Source organism: Neovison vison, chromosome 6 (genome assembly GCF_020171115.1).
Source record: "Neovison vison isolate M4711 chromosome 6, ASM_NN_V1, whole genome shotgun sequence".
Taxonomy (NCBI): Eukaryota; Metazoa; Chordata; class Mammalia; order Carnivora; family Mustelidae; genus Neogale; species Neogale vison.
In genome coordinates this window covers 134538462-134564226 of record NC_058096.1, presented here as the reverse complement: position 1 = coordinate 134564226, position 25765 = coordinate 134538462, and positions in this window count along the sequence as shown.

The following is a 25765-nucleotide window of genomic DNA, read 5'->3' as shown; positions in this document are numbered from 1 at the left end:
TCCCGCCTAGAGCGAAATCCTCTTTTTCCGGGGCAACCCGTCTGGGAAAGCACAGCTTTCTTTGGAAACTCAGAGTCGGGTCTGTGGGATGCTGCTAATGCTTTACTGAGCTAGTCCTCACAGCACGTTGTAATAAACCCTCATGGAGCGAAATGATTATGACCCTGTAAACCCGCTGTCTGAGGGAGAATCGTGCTTGCACCTGTCCAAAGAGGCTTAAGGAAAGGGACACGTCTGTCACTGGGCTCTCGAGGAGCATATCATGGGAAAGTGCAGCAAACTCTCTGGGATGAAGAGAAGGGGCCATTGGCCTTGTTGTCTGGAAACTGTCTTGAAGCAGGAGAGCCTGCCCTGGCAGGAACAGTGGGCTTGTGGCAGGACAAGTTTCTGCCTCTCCCTGTGCGGAGAGAATGAAGCCTGGCTGCTAAGGAGACACGAGCGGACGACTAGGGCAAACCCGCCTGCTCCACTCTGAGGAAAGAGTCTGGGCAGAAGGCAGGCCTGTCCTGTGTCTCTGGGCCCAAGAGGAGAGCAGCTCCTTGGCCACCTGTCCATAGGGCAGACGTGGGCATACCAGCAGGCTCCCGGCCCTGAACTCGCAGAAACAGCTCCTGGTGGAACGGGCAGTCAGATGTCATCTTGCTCCAGGATGTGGCAGCATTGGCGGAGGCAGGGGGTGTCCCGGAGAAGGAGGACAGTTATCCATGACTACCCATCGCAGGGCGTGGGCGGTGTGCTGTGATCCTGTCACGTCTCCTCTCGGCTCGTAAAGGCACTGGCCTAGTGCCCTGTCCACCTGAATGCCAGAGCTAAAAGGCAGGCCTTGCCCACGCCCGGAGATGGCATGGAACAGAGTGCCATCCTAGGCCATGCACGCTGCCGCAGGGTCGAGGCTGTGTCTGCTTCGTTCGTCTTGGCAGGGTGAACCCAGGGCACGAACATGAAGCCCGGGAAAGCAAGGCCCAAGAGGCACCAGCTCTCAGCAGCTATTCTTCTCTGACGCGACAGAGCAAACGCCCACAGCCTTGCTGAGGAAGCAGCAGCGAAGTGCGGTTCGCGCCATGCTGAAAACCTCTGTGAAAGCACAGCAGTCGCTGGGCAATCAGAGTCGGTTCTGTGGGCTGCTGGTGCTGCTTGTCTTTTAGGCTAGCTTTCGGAGCATGGTGGGAGAAATCCGCATAGAATGAAAACCTCGATGCCCAGGTATCCGATCTGGGAAAGCACTGCATTCTTTGGGAACTCAGAGTCGGGTCTGTGGGATGCTGCTGCTGCTTGCCTGAGCTAGTCTCCACAGCTCCTTGTATAAAACCCGCATAGAGCGAAATCCTCTTTTCAGGGCATCCCCTCTGGGAAAGCACAGCTTTCCTTGGAGTCTCAGGGTCGGGTCTGTGGGATGCTGCTAATGCTTGCCTGTGCTACTCTCCACAGCTCCTTGTATAAAACCCGCATAGTGCGAAATCCCCTTTTCCGGGGCATCTCCTCTGGGAAAGCACAGCTTTCCTTGGAAACTCAGAGTCAGGTCTGTGGGATGCTCCTACAGCTTGGCTGTGCTAGTCTCCACAGTACGTTGTATGAAAACCCGCATAGAGCGAAATCCTCTTTTTCTGGGGCATCCCCTCTGGGAAAGCACAGCATTCTTTGGGAACTCAAGCCAGGTCTGTGGGATGCTGCTGCTGCTTGCCTGAGCTATTCTCCACTGCACGTTGTAATATACCCTCATGGAGCGAAATGATCTTTGACCGGGCATCCCCTCTCTCTGAGGGAGAAACGTGCTTGCGCCTGTGGAAAGGGGCTTAAGGAAAGGGACACGTCTGTCACTGCGCTCCCGAGGACATGTCATGGGAAAGTGCAGCACACTGCTCGGGAATGAAGAGAAGGAGCCATTGGCCTTGCTGTCGGGACACGGTCGTGTAGCAGTAGAGCCTGCCCAAGCAGGAACAGCGGGCCTGTGGCAAGACAAGTGTGCCCCTCTCCCTGTGCGGAGAGAATGAATCCTGGCTGCTAAGGAGACAAGAGCGGACGACTAGGGCAGACGCGCCTGCTCCACTCTGAGGAAAGTGTCTGGGCGGAAGGCAGGCCTGTCCTGTGCCTCTGGACCGAAGGGGACAGCAGCTCCTTGGCCACCAGCCCATATGGCAGAAGTGGGCATACCAGCAGGGGCCCGGCCCTGTACTCGCAGAAACAGCTCCTGGAGGAACGGGCAGTCGGATGACATCTTGCTCCAGGATGTGGCAGCATTGGCGGAGGCAGGGTGTGACTCGGTGAAGCAGGACAGTTACCTATTACTCCCCATCACAGGGCGTGTATGGTGTGCTGTGAACATGTCATGTCACCTCTCGCTGGGGAAGGCACTGGCCTAGTGCCCTGTCCAACTGAACGCCAGAGCAAAAGGGCAGGCCTTGACCACGCCCGGAGATGGCATTGGAGCAGAGTGCCATCCTAGGCCACGCACTCTGCTGAAGGGTCGAGGCTATGTCTGCTTAGTTCAGCATGGCAGGGTGAACCCAGGGCGCGCACATGAAGCCCAGGAAACAAGGCCCAGAAGGCACCAGCTCTCCCGCAGCTATTCTTTCCTGACGCGACAGAGCGAACGCCCACAGCCTTGCTGAGGAAGGAGCAGCCATGTGCGGTTCGCGCCATGGTGAAAACCTCTGGGAAAACACAGCAGTCTCTCGGAATCAGAGTCGGTTCTGTGGGCTGCTGGTGCTGCTTGCCTTATCCTAGTATTTGTACAACGGTGGGAGAAACCCACATAAAGCAAAAGCCTCTTTGCCCAGGCTTTCCTTCTGGCAAAACACAGCATTCTTTGTGAACTCAGAGTCGGGTCTGTGGGATGCTGCTGCTGCTGCTTGCCTGAGCTAGTCTCCACAGCTCCTTGTATAGAACCCGCATAGAGCGAAATCATCTTTCCCGGGGCATCCCCACTGTGAAAGCCCAGCTTTCATGGAAACTCAGAGTCTCTTCTCTTGGATGCTGCAAATGCTTGCCTGAGCTAGTCTCCACAGCTCCATGTATAAATCCCGCCTAGAGCGAAATCCTCTTTTTCCGGGGCAACCCGTCTGGGAAAGCACAGCTTTCTTTGGAAACTCAGAGTCGGGTCTGTGGGATGCTGCTAATGCTTTACTGAGCTAGTCCTCACAGCACGTTGTAAGAAACCCTCATGGAGCGAAATGATTATGACCCTGTAAACCCGCTGTCTGAGGGAGAATCGTGCTTGCACCTGTCCAAAGAGGCTTAAGGAAAGGGACACGTCTGTCACTGGGCTCTCGAGGAGCATATCATGGGAAAGTGCAGCAAACTCTCTGGGATGAAGAGAAGGGGCCATTGGCCTTGTTGTCTGGAAACTGTCTTGAAGCAGGAGAGCCTGCCCTGGCAGGAACAGTGGGCTTGTGGCAGGACAAGTTTCTGCCTCTCCCTGTGCGGAGAGAATGAAGCCTGGCTGCTAAGGAGACACGAGCGGACGACTAGGGCAAACCCGCCTGCTCCACTCTGAGGAAAGAGTCTGGGCAGAAGGCAGGCCTGTCCTGTGTCTCTGGGCCCAAGAGGAGAGCAGCTCCTTGGCCACCTGTCCATAGGGCAGACGTGGGCATACCAGCAGGCTCCCGGCCCTGAACTCGCAGAAACAGCTCCTGGTGGAACGGGCAGTCAGATGTCATCTTGCTCCAGGATGTGGCAGCATTGGCGGAGGCAGGGGGTGTCCCGGAGAAGGAGGACAGTTATCCATGACTACCCATCGCAGGGCGTGGGCGGTGTGCTGTGATCCTGTCACGTCTCCTCTCGGCTCGTAAAGGCACTGGCCTAGTGCCCTGTCCACCTGAATGCCAGAGCTAAAAGGCAGGCCTTGCCCACGCCCGGAGATGGCATGGAACAGAGTGCCATCCTAGGCCATGCACGCTGCCGCAGGGTCGAGGCTGTGTCTGCTTCGTTCGTCTTGGCAGGGTGAACCCAGGGCACGAACATGAAGCCCGGGAAAGCAAGGCCCAAGAGGCACCAGCTCTCAGCAGCTATTCTTCTCTGACGCGACAGAGCAAACGCCCACAGCCTTGCTGAGGAAGCAGCAGCGAAGTGCGGTTCGCGCCATGCTGAAAACCTCTGTGAAAGCACAGCAGTCGCTGGGCAATCAGAGTCGGTTCTGTGGGCTGCTGGTGCTGCTTGTCTTTTAGGCTAGCTTTCGGAGCATGGTGGGAGAAATCCGCATAGAATGAAAACCTCGATGCCCAGGTATCCGATCTGGGAAAGCACTGCATTCTTTGGGAACTCAGAGTCGGGTCTGTGGGATGCTGCTGCTGCTTGCCTGAGCTAGTCTCCACAGCTCCTTGTATAAAACCCGCATAGAGCGAAATCCTCTTTTCAGGGCATCCCCTCTGGGAAAGCACAGCTTTCCTTGGAGTCTCAGGGTCGGGTCTGTGGGATGCTGCTAATGCTTGCCTGTGCTACTCTCCACAGCTCCTTGTATAAAACCCGCATAGTGCGAAATCCCCTTTTCCGGGGCATCTCCTCTGGGAAAGCACAGCTTTTTTTGGAAACTCAGAGTCAGGTCTGTGGGATGCTCCTACAGCTTGGCTGTGCTAGTCTCCACAGTACGTTGTATGAAAACCCGCATAGAGCGAAATCCTCTTTTTCTGGGGCATCCCCTCTGGGAAAGCACAGCATTCTTTGGGAACTCAAGCCAGGTCTGTGGGATGCTGCTGCTGCTTGCCTGAGCTATTCTCCACTGCACGTTGTAATATACCCTCATGAAGCGAAATGATCTTTGACCGGGCATCCCCTCTCTCTGAGGGAGAAACGTGCTTGCGCCTGTGGAAAGGGGCTTAAGGAAAGGGACACGTCTGTCACTGCGCTCCCGAGGACATGTCATGGGAAAGTGCAGCACACTGCTCGGGAATGAAGAGAAGGAGCCATTGGCCTTGCTGTCGGGACACGGTCGTGTAGCAGTAGAGCCTGCCCAAGCAGGAACAGCGGGCCTGTGGCAAGACAAGTGTGCCCCTCTCCCTGTGCGGAGAGAATGACTCCTGGCTGCTAAGGAGACAAGAGCGGACGACTAGGGCAGACGCGCCTGCTCCACTCTGAGGAAAGTGTCTGGGCAGAAGGCAGGCCTGTCCTGTGCCTCTGGACCGAAGGGGACAGCAGCTCCTTGGCCACCAGCCCATATGGCAGAAGTGGGCATACCAGCAGGGGCCCGGCCCTGTACTCGCAGAAACAGCTCCTGGAGGAACGGGCAGTCGGATGACATCTTGCTCCAGGATGTGGCAGCATTGGCGGAGGCAGGGTGTGACTCGGTGAAGCAGGAGAGTTACCTATTACTCCCCATCACAGGGCGTGTATGGTGTGCTGTGAACATGTCATGTCACCTCTCGCTGGGGAAGGCACTGGCCTAGTGCCCTGTCCAACTGAACGCCAGAGCAAAAGGGCAGGCCTTGACCACGCCCGGAGATGGCATTGGAGCAGAGTGCCATCCTAGGCCACGCACTCTGCTGAAGGGTCGAGGCTATGTCTGCTTAGTTCAGCATGGCAGGGTGAACCCAGGGCGCGCACATGAAGCCCAGGAAACAAGGCCCAGAAGGCACCAGCTCTCCCGCAGCTATTCTTTCCTGACGCGACAGAGCGAACGCCCACAGCCTTGCTGAGGAAGGAGCAGCCATGTGCGGTTCGCGCCATGGTGAAAACCTCTGGGAAAACACAGCAGTCTCTCGGAATCAGAGTCGGTTCTGTGGGCTGCTGGTGCTGCTTGCCTTATCCTAGTATTTGTAGAACGGTGGGAGAAACCCACATAAAGCAAAAGCCTCTTTGCCCAGGCTTTCCTTCTGGCAAAACACAGCATTCTTTGTGAACTCAGAGTCGGGTCTGTGGGATGCTGCTGCTGCTGCTTGCCTGAGCTAGTCTCCACAGCTCCTTGTATAGAACCCGCATAGAGCGAAATCATCTTTCCCGGGGCATCCCCACTGTGAAAGCCCAGCTTTCATGGAAACTCAGAGTCTCTTCTCTTGGATGCTGCAAATGCTTGCCTGAGCTAGTCTCCACAGCTCCATGTATAAATCCCGCCTAGAGCGAAATCCTCTTTTTCCGGGGCAACCCGTCTGGGAAAGCACAGCTTTCTTTGGAAACTCAGAGTCGGGTCTGTGGGATGCTGCTAATGCTTTACTGAGCTAGTCCTCACAGCACGTTGTAAGAAACCCTCATGGAGCGAAATGATTATGACCCTGTAAACCCGCTGTCTGAGGGAGAATCGTGCTTGCACCTGTCCAAAGAGGCTTAAGGAAAGGGACACGTCTGTCACTGGGCTCTCGAGGAGCATATCATGGGAAAGTGCAGCAAACTCTCTGGGATGAAGAGAAGGGGCCATTGGCCTTGTTGTCTGGAAACTGTCTTGAAGCAGGAGAGCCTGCCCTGGCAGGAACAGTGGGCTTGTGGCAGGACAAGTTTCTGCCTCTCCCTGTGCGGAGAGAATGAAGCCTGGCTGCTAAGGAGACACGAGCGGACGACTAGGGCAAACCCGCCTGCTCCACTCTGAGGAAAGAGTCTGGGCAGAAGGCAGGCCTGTCCTGTGTCTCTGGGCCCAAGAGGAGAGCAGCTCCTTGGCCACCTGTCCATAGGGCAGACGTGGGCATACCAGCAGGCTCCCGGCCCTGAACTCGCAGAAACAGCTCCTGGTGGAACGGGCAGTCAGATGTCATCTTGCTCCAGGATGTGGCAGCATTGGCGGAGGCAGGGGGTGTCCCGGAGAAGGAGGACAGTTATCCATGACTACCCATCGCAGGGCGTGGGCGGTGTGCTGTGATCCTGTCACGTCTCCTCTCGGCTCGTAAAGGCACTGGCCTAGTGCCCTGTCCACCTGAATGCCAGAGCTAAAAGGCAGGCCTTGCCCACGCCCGGAGATGGCATGGAACAGAGTGCCATCCTAGGCCATGCACGCTGCCGCAGGGTCGAGGCTGTGTCTGCTTCGTTCGTCTTGGCAGGGTGAACCCAGGGCACGAACATGAAGCCCGGGAAAGCAAGGCCCAAGAGGCACCAGCTCTCAGCAGCTATTCTTCTCTGACGCGACAGAGCAAACGCCCACAGCCTTGCTGAGGAAGCAGCAGCGAAGTGCGGTTCGCGCCATGCTGAAAACCTCTGTGAAAGCACAGCAGTCGCTGGGCAATCAGAGTCGGTTCTGTGGGCTGCTGGTGCTGCTTGTCTTTTAGGCTAGCTTTCGGAGCATGGGGGGAGAAATCCGCATAGAATGAAAACCTCGATGCCCAGGTATCCGATCTGGGAAAGCACTGCATTCTTTGGGAACTCAGAGTCGGGTCTGTGGGATGCTGCTGCTGCTTGCCTGAGCTAGTCTCCACAGCTCCTTGTATAAAACCCGCATAGAGCGAAATCCTCTTTTCAGGGCATCCCCTCTGGGAAAGCACAGCTTTCCTTGGAGTCTCAGGGTCGGGTCTGTGGGATGCTGCTAATGCTTGCCTGTGCTACTCTCCACAGCTCCTTGTATAAAACCCGCATAGTGCGAAATCCCCTTTTCCGGGGCATCTCCTCTGGGAAAGCACAGCTTTCCTTGGAAACTCAGAGTCAGGTCTGTGGGATGCTCCTACAGCTTGGCTGTGCTAGTCTCCACAGTACGTTGTATGAAAACCCGCATAGAGCGAAATCCTCTTTTTCCGGGGCATCCCCTCTGGGAAAGCACAGCATTCTTTGGGAACTCAAGCCAGGTCTGTGGGATGCTGCTGCTGCTTGCCTGAGCTATTCTCCACTGCACGTTGTAATATACCCTCATGGAGCGAAATGATCTTTGACCGGGCATCCCCTCTCTCTGAGGGAGAAACGTGCTTGCGCCTGTGGAAAGGGGCTTAAGGAAAGGGACACGTCTGTCACTGCGCTCCCGAGGACATGTCATGGGAAAGTGCAGCACACTGCTCGGGAATGAAGAGAAGGAGCCATTGGCCTTGCTGTCGGGACACGGTCGTGTAGCAGTAGAGCCTGCCCAAGCAGGAACAGCGGGCCTGTGGCAAGACAAGTGTGCCCCTCTCCCTGTGCGGAGAGAATGACTCCTGGCTGCTAAGGAGACAAGAGCGGACGACTAGGGCAGACGCGCCTGCTCCACTCTGAGGAAAGTGTCTGGGCAGAAGGCAGGCCTGTCCTGTGCCTCTGGACCGAAGGGGACAGCAGCTCCTTGGCCACCAGCCCATATGGCAGAAGTGGGCATACCAGCAGGGGCCCGGCCCTGTACTCGCAGAAACAGCTCCTGGAGGAACGGGCAGTCGGATGACATCTTGCTCCAGGATGTGGCAGCATTGGCGGAGGCAGGGTGTGACTCGGTGAAGCAGGAGAGTTACCTATTACTCCCCATCACAGGGCGTGTATGGTGTGCTGTGAACATGTCATGTCACCTCTCGCTGGGGAAGGCACTGGCCTAGTGCCCTGTCCAACTGAACGCCAGAGCAAAAGGGCAGGCCTTGACCACGCCCGGAGATGGCATTGGAGCAGAGTGCCATCCTAGGCCACGCACTCTGCTGAAGGGTCGAGGCTATGTCTGCTTAGTTCAGCATGGCAGGGTGAACCCAGGGCGCGCACATGAAGCCCAGGAAACAAGGCCCAGAAGGCACCAGCTCTCCCGCAGCTATTCTTTCCTGACGCGACAGAGCGAACGCCCACAGCCTTGCTGAGGAAGGAGCAGCCATGTGCGGTTCGCGCCATGGTGAAAACCTCTGGGAAAACACAGCAGTCTCTCGGAATCAGAGTCGGTTCTGTGGGCTGCTGGTGCTGCTTGCCTTATCCTAGTATTTGTAGAACGGTGGGAGAAACCCACATAAAGCAAAAGCCTCTTTGCCCAGGCTTTCCTTCTGGCAAAACACAGCATTCTTTGTGAACTCAGAGTCGGGTCTGTGGGATGCTGCTGCTGCTGCTTGCCTGAGCTAGTCTCCACAGCTCCTTGTATAGAACCCGCATAGAGCGAAATCATCTTTCCCGGGGCATCCCCACTGTGAAAGCCCAGCTTTCATGGAAACTCAGAGTCTCTTCTCTTGGATGCTGCAAATGCTTGCCTGAGCTAGTCTCCACAGCTCCATGTATAAATCCCGCCTAGAGCGAAATCCTCTTTTTCCGGGGCAACCCGTCTGGGAAAGCACAGCTTTCTTTGGAAACTCAGAGTCGGGTCTGTGGGATGCTGCTAATGCTTTACTGAGCTAGTCCTCACAGCACGTTGTAATAAACCCTCATGGAGCGAAATGATTATGACCCTGTAAACCCGCTGTCTGAGGGAGAATCGTGCTTGCACCTGTCCAAAGAGGCTTAAGGAAAGGGACACGTCTGTCACTGGGCTCTCGAGGAGCATATCATGGGAAAGTGCAGCAAACTCTCTGGGATGAAGAGAAGGGGCCATTGGCCTTGTTGTCTGGAAACTGTCTTGAAGCAGGAGAGCCTGCCCTGGCAGGAACAGTGGGCTTGTGGCAGGACAAGTTTCTGCCTCTCCCTGTGCGGAGAGAATGAAGCCTGGCTGCTAAGGAGACACGAGCGGACGACTAGGGCAAACCCGCCTGCTCCACTCTGAGGAAAGAGTCTGGGCAGAAGGCAGGCCTGTCCTGTGTCTCTGGGCCCAAGAGGAGAGCAGCTCCTTGGCCACCTGTCCATAGGGCAGACGTGGGCATACCAGCAGGCTCCCGGCCCTGAACTCGCAGAAACAGCTCCTGGTGGAACGGGCAGTCAGATGTCATCTTGCTCCAGGATGTGGCAGCATTGGCGGAGGCAGGGGGTGTCCCGGAGAAGGAGGACAGTTATCCATGACTACCCATCGCAGGGCGTGGGCGGTGTGCTGTGATCCTGTCACGTCTCCTCTCGGCTCGTAAAGGCACTGGCCTAGTGCCCTGTCCACCTGAATGCCAGAGCTAAAAGGCAGGCCTTGCCCACGCCCGGAGATGGCATGGAACAGAGTGCCATCCTAGGCCATGCACGCTGCCGCAGGGTCGAGGCTGTGTCTGCTTCGTTCGTCTTGGCAGGGTGAACCCAGGGCACGAACATGAAGCCCGGGAAAGCAAGGCCCAAGAGGCACCAGCTCTCAGCAGCTATTCTTCTCTGACGCGACAGAGCAAACGCCCACAGCCTTGCTGAGGAAGCAGCAGCGAAGTGCGGTTCGCGCCATGCTGAAAACCTCTGTGAAAGCACAGCAGTCGCTGGGCAATCAGAGTCGGTTCTGTGGGCTGCTGGTGCTGCTTGTCTTTTAGGCTAGCTTTCGGAGCATGGTGGGAGAAATCCGCATAGAATGAAAACCTCGATGCCCAGGTATCCGATCTGGGAAAGCACTGCATTCTTTGGGAACTCAGAGTCGGGTCTGTGGGATGCTGCTGCTGCTTGCCTGAGCTAGTCTCCACAGCTCCTTGTATAAAACCCGCATAGAGCGAAATCCTCTTTTCAGGGCATCCCCTCTGGGAAAGCACAGCTTTCCTTGGAGTCTCAGGGTCGGGTCTGTGGGATGCTGCTAATGCTTGCCTGTGCTACTCTCCACAGCTCCTTGTATAAAACCCGCATAGTGCGAAATCCCCTTTTCCGGGGCATCTCCTCTGGGAAAGCACAGCTTTCCTTGGAAACTCAGAGTCAGGTCTGTGGGATGCTCCTACAGCTTGGCTGTGCTAGTCTCCACAGTACGTTGTATGAAAACCCGCATAGAGCGAAATCCTCTTTTTCCGGGGCATCCCCTCTGGGAAAGCACAGCATTCTTTGGGAACTCAAGCCAGGTCTGTGGGATGCTGCTGCTGCTTGCCTGAGCTATTCTCCACTGCACGTTGTAATATACCCTCATGGAGCGAAATGATCTTTGACCGGGCATCCCCTCTCTCTGAGGGAGAAACGTGCTTGCGCCTGTGGAAAGGGGCTTAAGGAAAGGGACACGTCTGTCACTGCGCTCCCGAGGACATGTCATGGGAAAGTGCAGCACACTGCTCGGGAATGAAGAGAAGGAGCCATTGGCCTTGCTGTCGGGACACGGTCGTGTAGCAGTAGAGCCTGCCCAAGCAGGAACAGCGGGCCTGTGGCAAGACAAGTGTGCCCCTCTCCCTGTGCGGAGAGAATGACTCCTGGCTGCTAAGGAGACAAGAGCGGACGACTAGGGCAGACGCGCCTGCTCCACTCTGAGGAAAGTGTCTGGGCAGAAGGCAGGCCTGTCCTGTGCCTCTGGACCGAAGGGGACAGCAGCTCCTTGGCCACCAGCCCATATGGCAGAAGTGGGCATACCAGCAGGGGCCCGGCCCTGTACTCGCAGAAACAGCTCCTGGAGGAACGGGCAGTCGGATGACATCTTGCTCCAGGATGTGGCAGCATTGGCGGAGGCAGGGTGTGACTCGGTGAAGCAGGAGAGTTACCTATTACTCCCCATCACAGGGCGTGTATGGTGTGCTGTGAACATGTCATGTCACCTCTCGCTGGGGAAGGCACTGGCCTAGTGCCCTGTCCAACTGAACGCCAGAGCAAAAGGGCAGGCCTTGACCACGCCCGGAGATGGCATTGGAGCAGAGTGCCATCCTAGGCCACGCACTCTGCTGAAGGGTCGAGGCTATGTCTGCTTAGTTCAGCATGGCAGGGTGAACCCAGGGCGCGCACATGAAGCCCAGGAAACAAGGCCCAGAAGGCACCAGCTCTCCCGCAGCTATTCTTTCCTGACGCGACAGAGCGAACGCCCACAGCCTTGCTGAGGAAGGAGCAGCCATGTGCGGTTCGCGCCATGGTGAAAACCTCTGGGAAAACACAGCAGTCTCTCGGAATCAGAGTCGGTTCTGTGGGCTGCTGGTGCTGCTTGCCTTATCCTAGTATTTGTAGAACGGTGGGAGAAACCCACATAAAGCAAAAGCCTCTTTGCCCAGGCTTTCCTTCTGGCAAAACACAGCATTCTTTGTGAACTCAGAGTCGGGTCTGTGGGATGCTGCTGCTGCTGCTTGCCTGAGCTAGTCTCCACAGCTCCTTGTATAGAACCCGCATAGAGCGAAATCATCTTTCCCGGGGCATCCCCACTGTGAAAGCCCAGCTTTCATGGAAACTCAGAGTCTCTTCTCTTGGATGCTGCAAATGCTTGCCTGAGCTAGTCTCCACAGCTCCATGTATAAATCCCGCATAGAGCGAAATCCTCTTTTTCCGGGGCAACCCGTCTGGGAAAGCACAGCTTTCTTTGGAAACTCAGAGTCGGGTCTGTGGGATGCTGCTAATGCTTTACTGAGCTAGTCCTCACAGCACGTTGTAATAAACCCTCATGGAGCGAAATGATTATGACCCTGTAAACCCGCTGTCTGAGGGAGAATCGTGCTTGCACCTGTCCAAAGAGGCTTAAGGAAAGGGACACGTCTGTCACTGGGCTCTCGAGGAGCATATCATGGGAAAGTGCAGCAAACTCTCTGGGATGAAGAGAAGGGGCCATTGGCCTTGTTGTCTGGAAACTGTCTTGAAGCAGGAGAGCCTGCCCTGGCAGGAACAGTGGGCTTGTGGCAGGACAAGTTTCTGCCTCTCCCTGTGCGGAGAGAATGAAGCCTGGCTGCTAAGGAGACACGAGCGGACGACTAGGGCAAACCCGCCTGCTCCACTCTGAGGAAAGAGTCTGGGCAGAAGGCAGGCCTGTCCTGTGTCTCTGGGCCCAAGAGGAGAGCAGCTCCTTGGCCACCTGTCCATAGGGCAGACGTGGGCATACCAGCAGGCTCCCGGCCCTGAACTCGCAGAAACAGCTCCTGGTGGAACGGGCAGTCAGATGTCATCTTGCTCCAGGATGTGGCAGCATTGGCGGAGGCAGGGGGTGTCCCGGAGAAGGAGGACAGTTATCCATGACTACCCATCGCAGGGCGTGGGCGGTGTGCTGTGATCCTGTCACGTCTCCTCTCGGCTCGTAAAGGCACTGGCCTAGTGCCCTGTCCACCTGAATGCCAGAGCTAAAAGGCAGGCCTTGCCCACGCCCGGAGATGGCATGGAACAGAGTGCCATCCTAGGCCATGCACGCTGCCGCAGGGTCGAGGCTGTGTCTGCTTCGTTCGTCTTGGCAGGGTGAACCCAGGGCACGAACATGAAGCCCGGGAAAGCAAGGCCCAAGAGGCACCAGCTCTCAGCAGCTATTCTTCTCTGACGCGACAGAGCAAACGCCCACAGCCTTGCTGAGGAAGCAGCAGCGAAGTGCGGTTCGCGCCATGCTGAAAACCTCTGTGAAAGCACAGCAGTCGCTGGGCAATCAGAGTCGGTTCTGTGGGCTGCTGGTGCTGCTTGTCTTTTAGGCTAGCTTTCGGAGCATGGGGGGAGAAATCCGCATAGAATGAAAACCTCGATGCCCAGGTATCCGATCTGGGAAAGCACTGCATTCTTTGGGAACTCAGAGTCGGGTCTGTGGGATGCTGCTGCTGCTTGCCTGAGCTAGTCTCCACAGCTCCTTGTATAAAACCCGCATAGAGCGAAATCCTCTTTTCAGGGCATCCCCTCTGGGAAAGCACAGCTTTCCTTGGAGTCTCAGGGTCGGGTCTGTGGGATGCTGCTAATGCTTGCCTGTGCTACTCTCCACAGCTCCTTGTATAAAACCCGCATAGTGCGAAATCCCCTTTTCCGGGGCATCTCCTCTGGGAAAGCACAGCTTTCCTTGGAAACTCAGAGTCAGGTCTGTGGGATGCTCCTACAGCTTGGCTGTGCTAGTCTCCACAGTACGTTGTATGAAAACCCGCATAGAGCGAAATCCTCTTTTTCTGGGGCATCCCCTCTGGGAAAGCACAGCATTCTTTGGGAACTCAAGCCAGGTCTGTGGGATGCTGCTGCTGCTTGCCTGAGCTATTCTCCACTGCACGTTGTAATATACCCTCATGGAGCGAAATGATCTTTGACCGGGCATCCCCTCTCTCTGAGGGAGAAACGTGCTTGCGCCTGTGGAAAGCGGCTTAAGGAAAGGGACACGTCTGTCACTGCGCTCCCGAGGACATGTCATGGGAAAGTGCAGCACACTGCTCGGGAATGAAGAGAAGGAGCCATTGGCCTTGCTGTCGGGACACGGTCGTGTAGCAGTAGAGCCTGCCCAAGCAGGAACAGCGGGCCTGTGGCAAGACAAGTGTGCCCCTCTCCCTGTGCGGAGAGAATGAATCCTGGCTGCTAAGGAGACAAGAGCGGACGACTAGGGCAGACGCGCCTGCTCCACTCTGAGGAAAGTGTCTGGGCGGAAGGCAGGCCTGTCCTGTGCCTCTGGACCGAAGGGGACAGCAGCTCCTTGGCCACCAGCCCATATGGCAGAAGTGGGCATACCAGCAGGGGCCCGGCCCTGTACTCGCAGAAACAGCTCCTGGAGGAACGGGCAGTCGGATGACATCTTGCTCCAGGATGTGGCAGCATTGGCGGAGGCAGGGTGTGACTCGGTGAAGCAGGACAGTTACCTATTACTCCCCATCACAGGGCGTGTATGGTGTGCTGTGAACATGTCATGTCACCTCTCGCTGGGGAAGGCACTGGCCTAGTGCCCTGTCCAACTGAACGCCAGAGCAAAAGGGCAGGCCTTGACCACGCCCGGAGATGGCATTGGAGCAGAGTGCCATCCTAGGCCACGCACTCTGCTGAAGGGTCGAGGCTATGTCTGCTTAGTTCAGCATGGCAGGGTGAACCCAGGGCGCGCACATGAAGCCCAGGAAACAAGGCCCAGAAGGCACCAGCTCTCCCGCAGCTATTCTTTCCTGACGCGACAGAGCGAACGCCCACAGCCTTGCTGAGGAAGGAGCAGCCATGTGCGGTTCGCGCCATGGTGAAAACCTCTGGGAAAACACAGCAGTCTCTCGGAATCAGAGTCGGTTCTGTGGGCTGCTGGTGCTGCTTGCCTTATCCTAGTATTTGTAGAACGGTGGGAGAAACCCACATAAAGCAAAAGCCTCTTTGCCCAGGCTTTCCTTCTGGCAAAACACAGCATTCTTTGTGAACTCAGAGTCGGGTCTGTGGGATGCTGCTGCTGCTGCTTGCCTGAGCTAGTCTCCACAGCTCCTTGTATAGAACCCGCATAGAGCGAAATCATCTTTCCCAGGGCATCCCCACTGTGAAAGCCCAGCTTTCATGGAAACTCAGAGTCTCTTCTCTTGGATGCTGCAAATGCTTGCCTGAGCTAGTCTCCACAGCTCCATGTATAAATCCCGCATAGAGCGAAATCCTCTTTTTCCGGGGCAACCCGTCTGGGAAAGCACAGCTTTCTTTGGAAACTCAGAGTCGGGTCTGTGGGATGCTGCTAATGCTTTACTGAGCTAGTCCTCACAGCACGTTGTAATAAACCCTCATGGAGCGAAATGATTATGACCCTGTAAACCCGCTGTCTGAGGGAGATTCGTGCTTGCACCTGTCCAAAGAGGCTTAAGGAAAGGGACACGTCTGTCACTGGGCTCTCGAGGAGCATATCATGGGAAAGTGCAGCAAACTCTCTGGGATGAAGAGAAGGGGCCATTGGCCTTGTTGTCTGGAAACTGTCTTGAAGCAGGAGAGCCTGCCCTGGCAGGAACAGTGGGCTTGTGGCAGGACAAGTTTCTGCCTCTCCCTGTGCGGAGAGAATGAAGCCTGGCTGCTAAGGAGACACGAGCGGACGACTAGGGCAAACCCGCCTGCTCCACTCTGAGGAAAGAGTCTGGGCAGAAGGCAGGCCTGTCCTGTGTCTCTGGGCCCAAGAGGAGAGCAGCTCCTTGGCCACCTGTCCATAGGGCAGACGTGGGCATACCAGCAGGCTCCCGGCCCTGAACTCGCAGAAACAGCTCCTGGTGGAACGGGCAGTCAGATGTCATCTTGCTCCAGGATGTGGCAGCATTGGCGGAGGCAGGGGGTGTCCCGGAGAAGGAGGACAGTTATCCATGACTACCCATCGCAGGGCGTGGGCGGTGTGCTGTGATCCTGTCACGTCTCCTCTCGGCTCGTAAAGGCACTGGCCTAGTGCCCTGTCCACCTGAATGCCAGAGCTAAAAGGCAGGCCTTGCCCACGCCCGGAGATGGCATGGAACAGAGTGCCATCCTAGGCCATGCACGCTGCCGCAGGGTCGAGGCTGTGTCTGCTTCGTTCGTCTTGGCAGGGTGAACCCAGGGCACGAACATGAAGCCCGGGAAAGCAAGGCCCAAGAGGCACCAGCTCTCAGCAGCTATTCTTCTCTGACGCGACAGAGCAAACGCCCACAGCCTTGCTGAGGAAGCAGCAGCGAAGTGCGGTTCGCGCCATGCTGAAAACCTCTGTGAAAGCACAGCAGTCGCTGGGCAATCAGAGTCGGTTCTGTGGGCTGCTGGTGCTGCTTGTCTTTTAGGCTAGCTTTCGGAGCATGGGGGGAGAAATCCGCATAGAATGAAAACCTCGATGCCCAGGTATCCGATCTGGGAAAGCACTGCATTCTTTGGGAACTCAGAGTCGGGTCTGTGGGATGCTGCTGCTGCTTGCCTGAGCTAGTCTCCACAGCTCCTTGTATAAAACCCGCATAGAGCGAAATCCTCTTTTCAGGGCATCCCCTCTGGGAAAGCACAGCTTTCCTTGGAGTCTCAGGGTCGGGTCTGTGGGATGCTGCTAATGCTTGCCTGTGCTACTCTCCACAGCTCCTTGTATAAAACCCGCATAGTGCGAAATCCCCTTTTCCGGGGCATCTCCTCTGGGAAAGCACAGCTTTCCTTGGAAACTCAGAGTCAGGTCTGTGGGATGCTCCTACAGCTTGGCTGTGCTAGTCTCCACAGTACGTTGTATGAAAACCCGCATAGAGCGAAATCCTCTTTTTCTGGGGCATCCCCTCTGGGAAAGCACAGCATTCTTTGGGAACTCAAGCCAGGTCTGTGGGATGCTGCTGCTGCTTGCCTGAGCTATTCTCCACTGCACGTTGTAATATACCCTCATGGAGCGAAATGATCTTTGACCGGGCATCCCCTCTCTCTGAGGGAGAAACGTGCTTGCGCCTGTGGAAAGGGGCTTAAGGAAAGGGACACGTCTGTCACTGCGCTCCCGAGGACATGTCATGGGAAAGTGCAGCACACTGCTCGGGAATGAAGAGAAGGAGCCATTGGCCTTGCTGTCGGGACACGGTCGTGTAGCAGTAGAGCCTGCCCAAGCAGGAACAGCGGGCCTGTGGCAAGACAAGTGTGCCCCTCTCCCTGTGCGGAGAGAATGACTCCTGGCTGCTAAGGAGACAAGAGCGGACGACTAGGGCAGACGCGCCTGCTCCACTCTGAGGAAAGTGTCTGGGCAGAAGGCAGGCCTGTCCTGTGCCTCTGGACCGAAGGGGACAGCAGCTCCTTGGCCACCAGCCCATATGGCAGAAGTGGGCATACCAGCAGGGGCCCGGCCCTGTACTCGCAGAAACAGCTCCTGGAGGAACGGGCAGTCGGATGACATCTTGCTCCAGGATGTGGCAGCATTGGCGGAGGCAGGGTGTGACTCGGTGAAGCAGGAGAGTTACCTATTACTCCCCATCACAGGGCGTGTATGGTGTGCTGTGAACATGTCATGTCACCTCTCGCTGGGGAAGGCACTGGCCTAGTGCCCTGTCCAACTGAACGCCAGAGCAAAAGGGCAGGCCTTGACCACGCCCGGAGATGGCATTGGAGCAGAGTGCCATCCTAGGCCACGCACTCTGCTGAAGGGTCGAGGCTATGTCTGCTTAGTTCAGCATGGCAGGGTGAACCCAGGGCGCGCACATGAAGCCCAGGAAACAAGGCCCAGAAGGCACCAGCTCTCCCGCAGCTATTCTTTCCTGACGCGACAGAGCGAACGCCCACAGCCTTGCTGAGGAAGGAGCAGCCATGTGCGGTTCGCGCCATGGTGAAAACCTCTGGGAAAACACAGCAGTCTCTCGGAATCAGAGTCGGTTCTGTGGGCTTCTGGTGCTGCTTGCCTTATCCTAGTATTTGTAGAACGGTGGGAGAAACCCACATAAAGCAAAAGCCTCTTTGCCCAGGCTTTCCTTCTGGCAAAACACAGCATTCTTTGTGAACTCAGAGTCGGGTCTGTGGGATGCTGCTGCTGCTGCTTGCCTGAGCTAGTCTCCACAGCTCCTTGTATAGAACCCGCATAGAGCGAAATCATCTTTCCCGGGGCATCCCCACTGTGAAAGCCCAGCTTTCATGGAAACTCAGAGTCTCTTCTCTTGGATGCTGCAAATGCTTGCCTGAGCTAGTCTCCACAGCTCCATGTATAAATCCCGCATAGAGCGAAATCCTCTTTTTCCGGGGCAACCCGTCTGGGAAAGCACAGCTTTCTTTGGAAACTCAGAGTCGGGTCTGTGGGATGCTGCTAATGCTTTACTGAGCTAGTCCTCACAGCACGTTGTAATAAACCCTCATGGAGCGAAATGATTATGACCCTGTAAACCCGCTGTCTGAGGGAGAATCGTGCTTGCACCTGTCCAAAGAGGCTTAAGGAAAGGGACACGTCTGTCACTGGGCTCTCGAGGAGCATATCATGGGAAAGTGCAGCAAACTCTCTGGGATGAAGAGAAGGGGCCATTGGCCTTGTTGTCTGGAAACTGTCTTGAAGCAGGAGAGCCTGCCCTGGCAGGAACAGTGGGCTTGTGGCAGGACAAGTTTCTGCCTCTCCCTGTGCGGAGAGAATGAAGCCTGGCTGCTAAGGAGACACGAGCTGACGACTAGGGCAAACCCGCCTGCTCCACTCTGAGGAAAGAGTCTGGGCAGAAGGCAGGCCTGTCCTGTGTCTCTGGGCCCAAGAGGAGAGCAGCTCCTTGGCCACCTGTCCATAGGGCAGACGTGGGCATACCAGCAGGCTCCCGGCCCTGAACTCGCAGAAACAGCTCCTGGTGGAACGGGCAGTCAGATGTCATCTTGCTCCAGGATGTGGCAGCATTGGCGGAGGCAGGGGGTGTCCCGGAGAAGGAGGACAGTTATCCATGACTACCCATCGCAGGGCGTGGGCGGTGTGCTGTGATCCTGTCACGTCTCCTCTCGGCTCGTAAAGGCACTGGCCTAGTGCCCTGTCCACCTGAATGCCAGAGCTAAAAGGCAGGCCTTGCCCACGCCCGGAGATGGCATGGAACAGAGTGCCATCCTAGGCCATGCACGCTGCCGCAGGGTCGAGGCTGTGTCTGCTTCGTTCGTCTTGGCAGGGTGAACCCAGGGCACGAACATGAAGCCCGGGAAAGCAAGGCCCAAGAGGCACCAGCTCTCAGCAGCTATTCTTCTCTGACGCGACAGAGCAAACGCCCACAGCCTTGCTGAGGAAGCAGCAGCGAAGTGCGGTTCGCGCCATGCTGAAAACCTCTGTGAAAGCACAGCAGTCGCTGGGCAATCAGAGTCGGTTCTGTGGGCTGCTGGTGCTGCTTGTCTTTTAGGCTAGCTTTCGGAGCATGGGGGGAGAAATCCGCATAGAATGAAAACCTCGATGCCCAGGTATCCGATCTGGGAAAGCACTGCATTCTTTGGGAACTCAGAGTCGGGTCTGTGGGATGCTGCTGCTGCTTGCCTGAGCTAGTCTCCACAGCTCCTTGTATAAAACCCGCATAGAGCGAAATCCTCTTTTCAGGGCATCCCCTCTGGGAAAGCACAGCTTTCCTTGGAGTCTCAGGGTCGGGTCTGTGGGATGCTGCTAATGCTTGCCTGTGCTACTCTCCACAGCTCCTTGTATAAAACCCGCATAGTGCGAAATCCCCTTTTCCGGGGCATCTCCTCTGGGAAAGCACAGCTTTCCTTGGAAACTCAGAGTCAGGTCTGTGGGATGCTCCTACAGCTTGGCTGTGCTAGTCTCCACAGTACGTTGTATGAAAACCCGCATAGAGCGAAATCCTCTTTTTCTGGGGCATCCCCTCTGGGAAAGCACAGCATTCTTTGGGAACTCAAGCCAGGTCTGTGGGATGCTGCTGCTGCTTGCCTGAGCTATTCTCCACTGCACGTTGTAATATACCCTCATGGAGCGAAATGATCTTTGACCGGGCATCCCCTCTCTCTGAGGGAGAAACGTGCTTGCGCCTGTGGAAAGGGGCTTAAGGAAAGGGACACGTCTGTCACTGCGCTCCCGAGGACATGTCATGGGAAAGTGCAGCACACTGCTCGGGAATGAAGAGAAGGAGCCATTGGCCTTGCTGTCGGGACACGGTCGTGTAGCAGTAGAGCCTGCCCAAGCAGGAACAGCGGGCCTGTGGCAAGACAAGTGTGCCCCTCTCCCTGTGCGGAGAGAATGACTCCTGGCTGCTAAGGAGACAAGAGCGGACGACTAGGGCAGACGCGCCTGCTCCACTCTGAGGAAAGTGTCTGGGCAGAAGGCAGGCCTGTCCTGTGCCTCTGGACCGAAGGGGACAGCAGCTCCTTGGCCACCAGCCCATATGGCAGAAGTGGGCATACCAGCAGGGGCCCGGCCCTGTACTCGCAGAAACAGCTCCTGGAGGAACGGGCAGTCAGATGACATCTTGCTCCAGGATGTGGCAGCATTGGCGGAGGCAGGGTGTGACTCGGTGAAGCAGGACAGTTACCTATTACTCCCCATCACAGGGCGTGTATGGTGTGCTGTGAACATGTCATGTCACCTCTCGCTGGGGAAGGCACTGGCCTAGTGCCCTGTCCAACTGAACGCCAGAGCAAAAGGGCAGGCCTTGACCACGCCCGGAGATGGCATTGGAGCAGAGTGCCATCCTAGGCCACGCACTCTGCTGAAGGGTCGAGGCTATGTCTGCTTAGTTCAGCATGGCAGGGTGAACCCAGGGCGCGCACATGAAGCCCAGGAAACAAGGCCCAGAAGGCACCAGCTCTCCCGCAGCTATTCTTTCCTGACGCGACAGAGCGAACGCCCACAGCCTTGCTGAGGAAGGAGCAGCCATGTGCGGTTCGCGCCATGGTGAAAACCTCTGGGAAAACACAGCAGTCTCTCGGAATCAGAGTCGGTTCTGTGGGCTGCTGGTGCTGCTTGCCTTATCCTAGTATTTGTACAACGGTGGGAGAAACCCACATAAAGCAAAAGCCTCTTTGCCCAGGCTTTCCTTCTGGCAAAACACAGCATTCTTTGTGAACTCAGAGTCGGGTCTGTGGGATGCTGCTGCTGCTGCTTGCCTGAGCTAGTCTCCACAGCTCCTTGTATAGAACCCGCATAGAGCGAAATCATCTTTCCCGGGGCATCCCCACTGTGAAAGCCCAGCTTTCATGGAAACTCAGAGTCTCTTCTCTTGGATGCTGCAAATGCTTGCCTGAGCTAGTCTCCACAGCTCCATGTATAAATCCCGCATAGAGCGAAATCCTCTTTTTCCGGGGCAACCCGTCTGGGAAAGCACAGCTTTCTTTGGAAACTCAGAGTCGGGTCTGTGGGATGCTGCTAATGCTTTACTGAGCTAGTGTTCACAGCACGTTGTAATAAACCCTCATGGAGCGAAATGATTATGACCCTGTAAACCCGCTGTCTGAGGGAGAATCGTGCTTGCACCTGTCCAAAGAGGCTTAAGGAAAGGGACACGTCTGTCACTGGGCTCTCGAGGAGCATATCATGGGAAAGTGCAGCAAACTCTCTGGGATGAAGAGAAGGGGCCATTGGCCTTGTTGTCTGGAAACTGTCTTGAAGCAGGAGAGCCTGCCCTGGCAGGAACAGTGGGCTTGTGGCAGGACAAGTTTCTGCCTCTCCCTGTGCGGAGAGAATGAAGCCTGGCTGCTAAGGAGACACGAGCTGACGACTAGGGCAAACCCGCCTGCTCCACTCTGAGGAAAGAGTCTGGGCAGAAGGCAGGCCTGTCCTGTGTCTCTGGGCCCAAGAGGAGAGCAGCTCCTTGGCCACCTGTCCATAGGGCAGACGTGGGCATACCAGCAGGCTCCCGGCCCTGAACTCGCAGAAACAGCTCCTGGTGGAACGGGCAGTCAGATGTCATCTTGCTCCAGGATGTGGCAGCATTGGCGGAGGCAGGGGGTGTCCCGGAGAAGGAGGACAGTTATCCATGACTACCCATCGCAGGGCGTGGGCGGTGTGCTGTGATCCTGTCACGTCTCCTCTCGGCTCGTAAAGGCACTGGCCTAGTGCCCTGTCCACCTGAATGCCAGAGCTAAAAGGCAGGCCTTGCCCACGCCCGGAGATGGCATGGAACAGAGTGCCATCCTAGGCCATGCACGCTGCCGCAGGGTCGAGGCTGTGTCTGCTTCGTTCGTCTTGGCAGGGTGAACCCAGGGCACGAACATGAAGCCCGGGAAAGCAAGGCCCAAGAGGCACCAGCTCTCAGCAGCTATTCTTCCCTGACGCGACAGAGCAAACGCCCACAGCCTTGCTGAGGAAGCAGCAGCGAAGTGCGGTTCGCGCCATGCTGAAAACCTCTGTGAAAGCACAGCAGTCGCTGGGCAATCAGAGTCGGTTCTGTGGGCTGCTGGTGCTGCTTGTCTTTTAGGCTAGCTTTCGGAGCATGGGGGGAGAAATCCGCATAGAATGAAAACCTCGATGCCCAGGTATCCGATCTGGGAAAGCACTGCATTCTTTGGGAACTCAGAGTCGGGTCTGTGGGATGCTGCTGCTGCTTGCCTGAGCTAGTCTCCACAGCTCCTTGTATAAAACCCGCATAGAGCGAAATCCTCTTTTCAGGGCATCCCCTCTGGGAAAGCACAGCTTTCCTTGGAGTCTCAGGGTCGGGTCTGTGGGATGCTGCTAATGCTTGCCTGTGCTACTCTCCACAGCTCCTTGTATAAAACCCGCATAGTGCGAAATCCCCTTTTCCGGGGCATCTCCTCTGGGAAAGCACAGCTTTCCTTGGAAACTCAGAGTCAGGTCTGTGGGATGCTCCTACAGCTTGGCTGTGCTAGTCTCCACAGTACGTTGTATGAAAACCCGCATAGAGCGAAATCCTCTTTCTCTGGGGCATCCCCTCTGGGAAAGCACAGCATTCTTTGGGAACTCAAGCCAGGTCTGTGGGATGCTGCTGCTGCTTGCCTGAGCTATTCTCCACTGCACGTTGTAATATACCCTCATGGAGCGAAATGATCTTTGACCGGGCATCCCCTCTCTCTGAGGGAGAAACGTGCTTGCGCCTGTGGAAAGGGGCTTAAGGAAAGGGACACGTCTGTCACTGCGCTCCCGAGGACATGTCATGGGAAAGTGCAGCACACTGCTCGGGAATGAAGAGAAGGAGCCATTGGCCTTGCTGTCGGGACACGGTCGTGTAGCAGTAGAGCCTGCCCAAGCAGGAACAGCGGGCCTGTGGCAAGACAAGTGTCCCCCTCTCCCTGTGCGGAGAGAATGAATCCTGGCTGCTAAGGAGACAAGAGCGGACGACTAGGGCAGACGCGCCTGCTCCACTCTGAGGAAAGTGTCTGGGCGGAAGGCAGGCCTGTCCTGTGCCTCTGGACCGAAGGGGACAGCAGCTCCTTGGCCACCAGCCCATATGGCAGAAGTGGGCATACCAGCAGGGGCCCGGCCCTGTACTCGCAGAAACAGCTCCTGGAGGAACGGGCAGTCGGATGACATCTTGCTCCAGGATGTGGCAGCATTGGCGGAGGCAGGGTGTGACTCGGTGAAGCAGGACAGTTACCTATTACTCCCCATCACAGGGCGTGTATGGTGTGCTGTGATCATGTCATGTCCCCTCTCGCTGGGGAAGGCACTGGCCTAGTGCCCTGTCCAACTGAACGCCAGAGCAAAAGGGCAGGCCTTGACCACGCCCGGAGATGGCTTTGGAGCAGAGTGCCATCCTAGGCCACGCACTCTGCTGAAGGGTCGAGTCTATGTCTGCTTAGTTCAGCATGGCAGGGTGAACCCAGGGCGCGCACATGAAGCCCAGGAAACAAGGCCCAGAAGGCACCAGCTCTCCCGCAGCTATTCTTTCCTGACGCGACAGAGCGAACGCCCACAGCCTTGCTGAGGAAGGAGCAGCCATGTGCGGTTCGCGCCATGGTGAAAACCTCTGGGAAAACACAGCAGTCTCTCGGAATCAGAGTCGGTTCTGTGGGCTTCTGGTGCTGCTTGCCTTATCCTAGTATTTGTAGAACGGTGGGAGAAACCCACATAAAGCAAAAGCCTCTTTGCCCAGGCTTTCCTTCTGGCAAAACACAGCATTCTTTGTGAACTCAGAGTCGGGTCTGTGGGATGCTGCTGCTGCTGCTTGCCTGAGCTAGTCTCCACAGCTCCTTGTATAGAACCCGCATAGAGCGAAATCATCTTTCCCGGGGCATCCCCACTGTGAAAGCCCAGCTTTCATGGAAACTCAGAGTCTCTTCTCTTGGATGCTGCAAATGCTTGCCTGAGCTAGTCTCCACAGCTCCATGTATAAATCCCGCATAGAGCGAAATCCTCTTTTTCCGGGGCAACCCGTCTGGGAAAGCACAGCTTTCTTTGGAAACTCAGAGTCGGGTCTGTGGGATGCTGCTAATGCTTTACTGAGCTAGTCCTCACAGCACGTTGTAATAAACCCTCATGGAGCGAAATGATTATGACCCTGTAAACCCGCTGTCTGAGGGAGAATCGTGCTTGCACCTGTCCAAAGAGGCTTAAGGAAAGGGACACGTCTGTCACTGGGCTCTCGAGGAGCATATCATGGGAAAGTGCAGCAAACTCTCTGGGATGAAGAGAAGGGGCCATTGGCCTTGTTGTCTGGAAACTGTCTTGAAGCAGGAGAGCCTGCCCTGGCAGGAACAGTGGGCTTGTGGCAGGACAAGTTTCTGCCTCTCCCTGTGCGGAGAGAATGAAGCCTGGCTGCTAAGGAGACACGAGCTGACGACTAGGGCAAACCCGCCTGCTCCACTCTGAGGAAAGAGTCTGGGCAGAAGGCAGGCCTGTCCTGTGTCTCTGGGCCCAAGAGGAGAGCAGCTCCTTGGCCACCTGTCCATAGGGCAGACGTGGGCATACCAGCAGGCTCCCGGCCCTGAACTCGCAGAAACAGCTCCTGGTGGAACGGGCAGTCAGATGTCATCTTGCTCCAGGATGTGGCAGCATTGGCGGAGGCAGGGGGTGTCCCGGAGAAGGAGGACAGTTATCCATGACTACCCATCGCAGGGCGTGGGCGGTGTGCTGTGATCCTGTCACGTCTCCTCTCGGCTCGTAAAGGCACTGGCCTAGTGCCCTGTCCACCTGAATGCCAGAGCTAAAAGGCAGGCCTTGCCCACGCCCGGAGATGGCATGGAACAGAGTGCCATCCTAGGCCATGCACGCTGCCGCAGGGTCGAGGCTGTGTCTGCTTCGTTCGTCTTGGCAGGGTGAACCCAGGGCACGAACATGAAGCCCGGGAAAGCAAGGCCCAAGAGGCACCAGCTCTCAGCAGCTATTCTTCTCTGACGCGACAGAGCAAACGCCCACAGCCTTGCTGAGGAAGCAGCAGCGAAGTGCGGTTCGCGCCATGCTGAAAACCTCTGTGAAAGCACAGCAGTCGCTGGGCAATCAGAGTCGGTTCTGTGGGCTGCTGGTGCTGCTTGTCTTTTAGGCTAGCTTTCGGAGCATGGGGGGAGAAATCCGCATAGAATGAAAACCTCGATGCCCAGGTATCCGATCTGGGAAAGCACTGCATTCTTTGGGAACTCAGAGTCGGGTCTGTGGGATGCTGCTGCTGCTTGCCTGAGCTAGTCTCCACAGCTCCTTGTATAAAACCCGCATAGAGCGAAATCCTCTTTTCAGGGCATCCCCTCTGGGAAAGCACAGCTTTCCTTGGAGTCTCAGGGTCGGGTCTGTGGGATGCTGCTAATGCTTGCCTGTGCTACTCTCCACAGCTCCTTGTATAAAACCCGCATAGTGCGAAATCCCCTTTTCCGGGGCATCTCCTCTGGGAAAGCACAGCTTTCCTTGGAAACTCAGAGTCAGGTCTGTGGGATGCTCCTACAGCTTGGCTGTGCTAGTCTCCACAGTACGTTGTATGAAAACCCGCATAGAGCGAAATCCTCTTTTTCTGGGGCATCCCCTCTG